The sequence below is a fragment of the Protomyctophum parallelum genome (assembly GCF_964188405.1).
Source record: "Protomyctophum parallelum genome assembly, chromosome: 2".
NCBI classification, from domain to species: domain Eukaryota; kingdom Metazoa; phylum Chordata; class Actinopteri; order Myctophiformes; family Myctophidae; genus Protomyctophum; species Protomyctophum parallelum.
This window is the reverse complement of record NC_139699.1, coordinates 51824233-51831779: the sequence shown is the minus strand read 5'-3', so window position 1 is coordinate 51831779 and position 7547 is coordinate 51824233.

Genomic DNA, 7547 nt, shown 5'->3' with positions numbered 1-7547 from the left:
ATTATCGCTTTGGCTATAAACGCAGAATCCCGCCCTCCAATAACGAGTCAGTCGTTCTGTAGTACTGATGGCTTTATTTACTCTCACGTTTCAAGTTCATTTACAAAGCCAACGTCAAAACTGATAACAAAAAACTAAGGGAACAGCAATCAGAATTACCCAAAACACATAAAAACGATACAAAATAAAAATGCACATGAACAAATGATGATTTACCTCACTGGGCTGCACGAGGATTGAAGGGCATGAAGTAGTGAAGAAACCAACAAACAAATGAACAACCAAGACTGAAATAAAAAACAATCGATCAATTAAACTCATGAACAAATATAGCACACAACTCAAATGTGGACAAAGAACTGAAAATATTGGGACAGAAATAACAAAACAAACCTTCAAACTAGTGACACGGTGCAAACAACCTCCCGTCTGCTCTGCATGCAGTACAGACGGAAGGAAGCGAGTACAATGCTCCTGTGAGCCATGTTATCAGTACCATATAAGGCTGTGAGCCATGTTATCAGTACCATATAAGGCTGTGAGCCATGTTATCAGTACCATATAAGGCTGTGAGCCATGTTATCAGTACCATATAAGGCTGTGAGCCATGTTATCAGTACCATATAAGGCTGTGAGCCATGTTATTATTACCATATAAGGCTATGAGCCATGTTATCAGTACCATATAAGGCTATGAGCCATGTTATCAGTACCATATAAGGCTGTGAGCCATGTTATCAGTACCATATAAGGCTGTGAGCCATGTTATCAGTACCATATAAGGCTGTGAGCCATGTTATCAGTACCATATAAGGCTGAAGGCCATATGTTATCAGTACCATATAAGGCTGTGAGCCATGTTATCAGTACCATATAAGGCTATGAGCCATATGTTATCAGTACCATATAAGGCTATGAGCCATGTTATCAGTACCATATAAGGCTGTGAGCCATGTTATCAGTACCATAAGGCTGTGAGCCATGTTATCAGTACCATATAAGGCTATGAGCCATATGTTATCAGTACCATATAAGGCTGTGGCGCCGGAAATGACGCATGACAGACTTTCTGAACAAATTATACATTTACCCAAGTGTCAAAATAATACAGAAACATTATAACAAATACCTTTACCAAAACAATTCAACTGTGGAAAACGAATGTAGAAAATAAATACCAAAATAATTATGGCAGCCAAATAGGCTGTGCACATAACTACAGACATTAATTTAGCCTACCACATAGGATTACACAATTATATAGCCTATATTTAACAAACAAGCTTGATTGACATTTGTAAATAGGTCAATACAAAAACTGCTATGAGGATAAAACCAGAAAAAGCACTAGTACTTGTTTACATCAGGTATAACGTGAAAATAAAAAACGTGACAACCGTATGGAAAAAGGGGCAGAAGAACTGGGGGGTGCGCTGTCCTGAGTGATGTAGTAACGAGTGCTTCGCGGCCGGGACAGGGCATGAAGCCTTTCATTGCTCGCTGGCTGTGCGCTGCGTGTTCCCGTTGAGATAACTCAGTGAAGTGAGGGGCACACAAGGAAAGGGAATCGCGGGCATGTAGTTGGGGGATGTGACGTCTGGCAGACTGGCAAAATTGCATGTTGGGGCATAAATAATATATTAGAAGCTTTGAATCCAGAATTGATCAATGTCACCATCGGCCACATACTGTACACTGTACAACTACAAAACAAGAACAAACACAAAAATGAACTTTCAAAAAGGTACATTGGTCCAGAGGACAAAAGGTCAGGTGCTCTAGCACCCGTGTCTATCTGTGCACGCCCATGGCAACCTCTTGAGCCCCATTGCGGGGCAGAGGCTGTCCACCTCATGAACAGCTCTCAGCGGGTAAACCCCCTGGGGTTTAAGAGGATATTATTAAATCTAATCATTTTATTGAGAATGCAGCTGTGTGTGTGTGTGTGTGTGTGTGTGTGTGTGTGTGTGTGTGTGTGTGTGTGTGTGTGTGTGTGTGTGTGTGTGTGTGTGTGTGTGTGTGTGTGTGTGTGTGTGTGTGTGTGAATTGTGTGTGTGTCACTGTCTGTGAGAATGTACAAACATTCCTGTGTCAAACCTTCCATGTTTCAACTCTGTACTGAAAATACTGACATTTTTGCACATCTCTCTGCTAACACACCAGATGTTGTTGTGGTCAATGAAGACAAGAGAACAGATCAGTTTTCATTCTTGAAGTGGCCTGACTGCACCTTTGATTCTAGCTTAGAGGAAGCCTTTATGACCAAAGTCATTAAGTACCAGCCGCTCCTCCAGACCATCATAGAGCTAGGCTATAGGTGCAATCTACTTGTGTTTATCTTCGGCAGCCTAGGACACATACACAGTTTGGTTGTAAGAGGCTTCCAACAACTTGGGATGCCAAATAAAGCAGCCAAACGGCTTGCGTAATTCTGTGCAATTTCTTCCACTATCGGTAGCCGCCAAATATGGCGAAGACGCTGTTACTTGTACCCCTGAAGGGTGTGTGGGTATTTGTCCGGGATTTGCTGGTTGCACTCTGTACGGCACCTTGTAAATATTTGTGTCCTTGTATTGTATCTCTTGTGTGTGTGTGTGTGTGTGTGTGTGTGTGTGTGTGTGTGTGTGTGTGTGTGTGTGTGTGTGTGTGTGTGTGTGTGTGTGTGTGTGTGTGTGTGTGTGTGTGCGTGCATGCGCGCGTTGTTTAAGCCCTAACCAGGTGTATTCTGTGTATGGGTGAGGACAAGCACTGCCCTCTTGACGTGCGTGTGTGCCTATGAAATACATTGTGGAATCACTACAAGGACACAGCAGCTGTATGCAGCTGTCTGACACACACACACACACCAGCTGTTGTCCAGACGTTCTGCCTGCAGCTGGAGAGACTCCTGGCAGCATGGAAACAGACCAGAGACAAAAGAAAGAGAGGAGAGAAAATGATGACAGCTCCAGGAAGGTGAATTTAGAATGGCTTGAATCGTAAGTCAGTTCCATACACTCTGCTCCCACTCTCATTTATATGAGAGAGAGAGAGAGAGAGAGAGAGAGAGAGAGAGAGAGAGAGAGAGACTATAGAGTAGACAGTGGTGGGAAGTAATTAAGTGCATTCATCAAATCCTGTACAAGTCCAATTTTGAGGTTAGGGTTAGTTTACTGTTTCTTTTTATATAAAGAAAATGATGTACTTTTACAAAGCTACTCCATTACATCACAGAGGAATCTCTACAATTATTTAAACACGTTTGTAACAAGCTACTTTGTAAATTTATATTATTATTATTTATTTATTTTAGATATTTTTGGGGGGCTTTTTGCCTTTATTGATAGATTACAGTCGAACCCGCGGCACGCCGTTCGGCTGGCTTGGCAGCCTAGGACGGACGGTTGAGCTAGCCGTAATTATATTATTTATTATTACTTTTGTACTGTAAAGTATACTTTGATGCCAGTACTTTTGTACTTTTACTTGAGTAAAAGGTTGAATACAGGCCTTTTACTTTACAACACAGTATTTTTATTTCATGGTACCACCACCGCTTGAGAGTAGACTGCGTTTTATAGCCTTTGTGAAACCATTAACACTGCTGTTCCACTGAGCTGCTGTGTCTCAATGGCTGATAAAGTGTCTACTGTATGTGTATGAGCCTGTTCATGACCCTGTGTGTGTGTGTGTGTGTGTGTGTGTGTGTGTGTGTGTGTGTGTGTGTGTGTGTGTGTGTGTGTGTGTGTGTGTGTGTGTGTGTGTGTGTGTGTGCACACTACAGAATGTATGGGGAGTAAATCGCTATACATATATAACTTTAATGTACTGTATGTATTTATTTTCATGGGTTAGTTTGTGTGTGATTGTATTTGTAATTGTTTAGGTTGCAAGGTGTGTGTGTGTGTGTGTGTGTGTGTGTGTGTGTGTGTGCGCGCGCACACACAAACATTATGCACCCACATTTAAGTGTGTGTGTGTAGGTGTGTGTATGTGAGTGAAGACAGCATATGGACCATGCCCTCCCTTCCTGTTGGGAGGGGAACACCGTAGAACTCTGGGAACCACAGCGTGACCCCTGACCCCGTTAGGATCTCACACATACAGAGAAAGAGAGAGATGTAGAGGTGTAGAGTAAAAAGAGACATTCTACACAGTATGAAAACGTATGCGCACACACACACATATTTTTTCCAAATTACTATGTGACAAGCAGCAGTGAGAGGAATAACCATGATGAACAACCATGAGCTGCTCTCTCTTGCTTTTTTAGAAGGAATAGGCTATTGCTTTCTCCTTTTGGCAAATGGCCTGCAGTTCACGCTAAATAATACCTCCCGGCGTGTCAGTTATTTCTTTAATCTTGGTGAACCCTATAGCATCCCTATATTCTGGGCATGTTGACCTAACAGGTGAACATCAGCGAAGATCTGTGAATATTCAGCAAACGGCAGATCTACAAGCTTGTTCGGAAACATAGAGGGAGAAAAGGGAACGGGCCAAGGAGAGACTGTGGTCAATAAATGGATAAACTGGTTGTTTAATACGTTCATTCTAACCTTTGTTTAAACATTGAAGGCTGACTTCTCTGACTGTATAGCTACACAGTACACATTCAAACCTATTTAAACATGAATTCACATACATCATTTTATGTATGAATTCAGTACAAACTAAACTGCTAATAATGTATTATAATCAATCAATCATTACCCCACCTTGTAGATCGGCAGTTTTCATTACTTCTTACTAGTATTTCCCCCCCCTCTAATTAATGGATTTTCTTTTGTTGTTTTTTTGTATGGACAACATTTACATTTGGGTTTAATAACTTTTTGGAAAACATTTTGCTATATACTTTTACTATATTTACTTTTGATTGTTTTATTGTGCTAAATGTATTTTCTAATTTTAAGACATACTTTTATGGATTAGCTTATGATTTATCACGTTTTCTGTCCTTGATGTCAAAGCACATTGGATCATCAAACCCCCTGTTTTTAAATGTGCTATACATAAATGAAGGTGACTTGACACTGTGGTAAGCTCTATGTTGACCACTGGCAGGCATGCGATGTTCTACACTACACTGTATACTGACTGGAGTGGAGCTGTGAAGCCTCGACGCTCACCATTGACTCTACACAGCACAGGATGTTACATTAGGGACTTACCCATGAGACATTTCTGCTGATATATCTGATATAATTAAAAGGCCACTTCACCCCTTTTGCAACCAGAGCTTATTTGAATGATGTTTAGAACACAAGTCACACTTTCCTAGGGCTTTTATGTGTGTAATAGGTCACTCACTTCCATCTTGGACTACAAAGTCACACGTACCCCCTTTTTGAACAACTAAAGTTTTTTATTGGGGCAAAAGCAAATGGAGCAAGAGAAGAGAGGGAGGAAAGGAAGGAGATGGGTCTTAAAAAAACCTAAGAAAAGGGGAGAGGTGAGAAGAGAGGAAAAGGGGGAAGAAGAGAGGAGAGAAGAGGAGAGAAGAGGAGCAGGGCAGCAGCTGGCAGGTGTCAGGAGTCACAAAGGACCATCTGTCCACTGAGTACCATCTCCACCACACACACACACACACACACACACACACACACACACACACTACTTCATTAAACTTTCCACTTCATAGAGCAACATGCCTGGACAGACTGGAGCCTCTCTCTCTCTCTCTCTCTCTCTCTCTCTCTCTCTCTCTCTCTCTCTCGCTCCCTCTCTCTCTCCCTCTCTCTCCCTCTCCCAAGTGCTTACAGTCAGACCGCACAACATTCTGAGAATTAAAAAAATTAAAAGAAAGCAAAGGGAGAGAGATGAAGCAGCTATAGGGATAACAGCTCATGTTGTGGTCCAACAGAACACCCAGCTGTGTTGTATCAACACTACAATATATAGAAATACTCTGTTAAAAGATCCGCTATTTTCAATGGCCGAAATGTTATCTGACGTGATAAATGTATGTTTTCTCATGAAAATCTAAATCTACAAAGTAACTAGTATAACTAAAGTTTTCATATAATTGTAGTGGAGTAAAAGTACAATATTTGCCTTTGAGACGTAGTGGGGTAGAAGTAAAAGTACAGAAAATTGGAAATACTCCAGTAATGTAAAAGTACCTCAAAATTGTATTCAAGTATAGTACTTGAGTAAATGTACTTAGTTACTTTCCACCACTGGATCCAATGAATCTCCAAAAGCCACACAACTCATGGATCTGTAAGTTATTAACTCCTCAGTAAAGCAACATTTCGAATTAAATACTTTTGAGCGACGCCAGCTCCTCCTATGCCCAGCTTTGTTTGTTTGTGTGAATTTTAGTGATGATTTGATTGGCTGATTACCCCATAGTGATGATTTCATTGGCTGAGCACGGAATGTGATGTATGATGATGTATGCTGATATAAGAGCGCCCCTCACTTCACACAAGTGTGATTTTTAACTCCTCCGTAAATCAACCTTTCACATCCTGGAACTAAATATTTGTTATTAATAACTCCTCAGTAAATCAATGTTTCACATCCTGGAACTAAATATTTGTTATTAATAGCTCCTCAGTAAATCAACGTTTCACATCCTGGAACTAAATATTTGTTATTAATAACTCCTCAGTAAATCAATGTTTCACATCCTGGAACTAAATAACTCCTCAGTAAATCAACGTTTCAAATCCTGGAACTAAATATTTGTTATTAATAACTCCTCAGTAAATCAACGTTTCACATCCTGGAACTAAATATTTGTTATTAATAACTCCTCCGTAAATCAACGTTTCACATCCTGGAACTAAATATTTGTTATTAATAACTCCTCAGTAAATCAATGTTTCACATCCTGGAACTAAATATTTGTTATTAATAACTCCTCAGTAAATCAACGTTTCACATCCTGGAACTAAATAATAATAATAATAATAATAACTATATATCAGCAAGGCAGATGGCTTCTTGGTTAGAGTGGGTGACAATATTATCACACGAAAAGATCAAATTACCTACCTAGGTTCCATCCTGGAGGCCAATCTTTCCGGTGATAAGATGTCCACCAACGTAATCAAAAAAGTCAATCAAAGAACAAGATTCCTTTACAGGATCTCCTCACTGGTCAGCAAAAACACCTTGAAGACCTTAACAGGAGCCCTCGTACAAGGTTTCTTTGACTATGCATCCACCTCTTGGTACCACAGCACCTCAAAGGCCCTTAAAACAAGGCTCCAGACCTCCCAAAACAAACTGGTCAGGCTCCTACTTGGCCTCACCCCCCGAACCCACCTCACCCCTGCCCACTTTGACTGGCTGGGATGGCTTAGGGTCGACGACAGAGTACAGCATCTTGCAATGGGTCTGGTCCACAAGATTCGATACACCACCAAGATACCCATGTACCTGTCTAAATACTTCCTTAATGTAAACGAAGTCCACACCCACAACACCAGAGGGAGTGCAACAAACCATGTACAACCCAGATTGCCACCAAAATGTGGAACGCCCTACCAACAGTCATTAAGACATGTGAATCCCTTGACTCCTTCAAAACCGCTCTCAAAGGGCACCTACGGATG